The 3,633-nt window shown below is 43.5% G+C and overlaps 1 pseudogene; it reads right to left on the reverse strand.

The window, feature by feature from the left end:
* Nucleotides 1-3,523: 3,523 nt before the first annotated feature.
* LOC111743496 lies at nt 3,524-3,633 on the reverse strand (annotated as a pseudogene).

Below are 3,633 nucleotides of genomic sequence, written 5' to 3' on the forward strand. Positions count from 1 at the left end.
CTTTGAAACAGAGTAGGTGCTAAATAAAGCTTTTGTCATCCTTAATTCTTTTCTGGCCGTTGCAATCTCTAAAGTAGCATTTCCTTCCAAGATTTCCTTTCTTCGTATTCCAACCGTCTGCTTGGACTCAGGGTAACGATCCTCTGCATCAATCTGAGAGATGAAATCAACTTTGAGGGTACATGAGAAGGAGTTGGAGATGGCTTCCATTTTTATTGTCTGGGGTCCTGGGAATTGCTGATGGTTTTCACAGAAAGAAGGAAGAGCGGAAGAGGCTTTATGGGGAAGAAAAGGAAAGATGTGTGATTTTTAATGTTAGATTTAATGATGGGATCTGTTTAGCAGATAGTTTATGGGAGAGACTGACATGGACCCTCCACAATTTGGGATGACCCAGGGACAAGACCAGGATAAAGGGGGTCCCGGTTGTGGGAAAATCATAAGGGAGAAGAGCGTAGGAGGGGCGGGGATCAGCCGACACCAGAATCCGAAGACCATCGACATCCTCGCGGACTGAGGGCAGAAGAGAAACCGTCAGAGATGAGAGCGGAATTAGATGAGCGCTTCACCGTGGACGAGAAGAGAGAGAACATTTAAACGATTTAAACAACTTTGAAACAGATGGTGCAGGAACATTAAAGAAGATGAAATTTTTAAAAAGTTATTGGATCTGGCCATGGAGCATGATCAAAACACATGACATCTAGCAGCACACGACATCCACTGGGGCGTTAAGCCCGTGTCGCTAAACCGTTCCGATATTTCTATGAGATGTTGGTATTTATTGTGACCCTGTTTTAAGATGAGGAAAAAGTAGTTCTGGAGATTGGTTAGAGCGACTCACCAGCATTTGCTCTTGGAAGAATAGGGGTTCCAACTTTTGGTATCTGATGTCAAAGCAGGCGTTTCTTAGCATGTAATTTCTCAGAGCGTATCTGTAGTGCAGCGCTGCAGAAGAGATCGTGTAGGTCAAGGAACTTCAGGTGACTAGGAAGTAACATCAGGGGATGCCAACTGCTTTTTAAAGAAATTTGGCAAGGATGTGAAGGGGAGAGAGAGAGAGAGAACAAGAGTAGGGTTGATAAAAGCTTATCATCTTACTTTTTTCTGAGGATGGGAAGACGGGATGTAGGCAGAAGAGGCAGAATCAACAGACACTGACAAAGAAAGCAGCCTTTGGTAACTTCATCTAGAAACTTATGGTGAAACGGAAGTATTAAGATGAGGCCGACAATGAGCTAAAAAGTTTAAAAAAAAAAAAAAAGCAAACCAGAAGAAACCAATTCCAAGTCATTAGCAGGGAGGTCAGTGAGGAGAAAGGTGTCTTGAAGCACAGCAATGACAGGAGACAAGAATAAGGGGAGGAAAGTGAGGTTCATTTCATGAGAGGAGAGTATGTTGAGGATACGTGGGGAGAGGTTGGGGGGGACCACAAAAGTGTGCCCTGCAGATCCCAACTCCTGGTGGGTGAAAGAGCTAGTAATGCCTGTCCAATGTCTTTTGCTGGATAAAATTTCTACAGAAAACCATGTCAGAAGGGATCCCACTTCAGACTTCCCGTTCTCTAATGCAATCAACTCGGGGGGCGAGAAAGGGGATAGAACTTCGATCTTTGCAATCTGTTTACTGGGCTTTTAGACATTTTGTCAACTGTAAGTTACCTGGATTTGAGTTTTACTTGGTGGTATTTTATGAAATTGCATAGGTCAAACCAATTTCAGTTTCAAATATGAACGTAACTACAAGTTCCTCGTGTCTTAATTAGAGGTCATCAACTCCTTTGTAAAGTGGTCCCTGTCAGATTTGCCTCTGGGTAATTTGGGGAGTTCAGTGAAGCTTAAAATGAAGGATTTGATAGTCAGTTTTGAAAAAAGTCGTATTGTTTTGTTCTTCAGCAAACAATGGGTAGCCCAGACTCCAATTAAGAGCAGTATTCAAATGATTTTAGATTTGCATATTTGAATTGGCCGTCTTTGGGAAGGAGAGACCAGGCCATGCAGTTTTCCAATTATTTAGAGCAATTAGAGGAGATGATCAGACACTTCTGAGGTCTCATTAACGGGCGTGTCGGCTGCTCCGACATCTTCCAAGATCACAGTGGCAACTGGGCCTGGCCGCCCACATTTGCTTTTGGGAGACTTCTGTAGACAGTGACTCACTTCGAGTTAAACAAAGCTAGCTATTTTCACAGCCTATTTCTACTATGCCTCTGAAAAGTCATTCATTACTGCTGTTTTTTTTTTTTTTTTTTTGTAAAATATACATTGTAAATACCCATGTCTTTTTCGACTTAAAAGCTCTCTAATTTTTGTTTCAGCTCAAAACCCATCATCATCTCGGCCCTTAATACCAGGCCACAGTAATTTCCCAGCAATAAAACTCAGTGCTTAGAAAACTAACTTTTGGGCAACGAGGTTTCCGGCATTCTAAATTTCGGTGCGTTCAACTATAATCACCTTTTTGTTGATGATAAGCATTTTAATAGATCAGAATTACACTAGCAAAAGTCCTCCAGCTGGCAGAAGCATCGTCTTAGCTCTGTTTGCTATTGTACTTGGTATCACAGTTTCCAAATTTAGAAATTTCCTCTGTAATAATGGCCAAGCCTCCCATTCTGGCACAGCCTCCAAGCCACCCTCAAACCACTGAGCAAAGTGGCAGCCTCCCTTCTGTTGGCTGTGCTGCCTCACCAGGCAGTGGCTTGCTCTCTCTCCGTGTAGCCCCAGACCCAAGGACATACTTACCTTCCAAAATCTAGATTTTTAAATGAGCAAAATAGTCATCCTCAAGCATTTTCTAGGTTCCCTTTTCATCCCCAGAGGCAGAGTGGACAGGGAACTGGCTTAGATGAGAAGATGTAGCATTTGTTGACTTCCGTGTCGGGCCAGCGGTACATCGCCTCTCTACCCTTAATCTTTTCATCTGCCAAAATAGCAATGATAATGCTTCATACTTGCCCTTTCTACGGCATTCAGTTGCCCTAAGATCTGAATGAGGTGGTATTCATAAAACAGTTTTAGAAATGGTGGTCCTATCACGTGCTTTCTCACACGGGCACAAAATCCTTGATCCGTTTCCAAAACTCTGTAACAGGAAGGCGTCGAGGTGGCACTGCTCAGTGGTTCAGAGTGCGGGTCCTGGGGCCAGCCTGCTGGGTTGGAATCCCTGCTTCATCATGTACTCACCATGTGACCTTGCGATGTCATTTAATCCTGCTGCTCCTCAGTTTCCTCCTCCAAGGTAGTAAAAACAACAATAGGATCTACACAAGGGGTTTTATGAGCATTAAAAGAATAAGAGATACAGAGCCATGCCTAGCACAGTAAATGCAACATGAACGTAGGTTAAGCTTCAGAATAAAACAAAACTTTCTTGACAGGCTTGAGGGAGTTGAGTGGGGGCCTGGGGTGTGTCGTTAGCTACTCCAGGGTTTTCCCAGGTACCAACCTTTTAAGCCACATCTTGGTTCTGCCACATTTTTGAGCTCACAGTTTTTTATTTTTATTTTTTAAATTATTATTTATGCCTACAGCACCTGGTCTTCCTAGGTGGTCTCCCATCCAAGGACTAACCAGGCCCAACCCTGCTTAGCTTCCGAGATCAGACATCGGGCTTGTTCAGGGTGGCATGGCT

Source organism: Pteropus vampyrus, unplaced genomic scaffold, assembly GCF_000151845.1.
Source record: "Pteropus vampyrus isolate Shadow unplaced genomic scaffold, Pvam_2.0 Scaffold114, whole genome shotgun sequence".
NCBI lineage: Eukaryota > Metazoa > Chordata > Mammalia > Chiroptera > Pteropodidae > Pteropus > Pteropus vampyrus.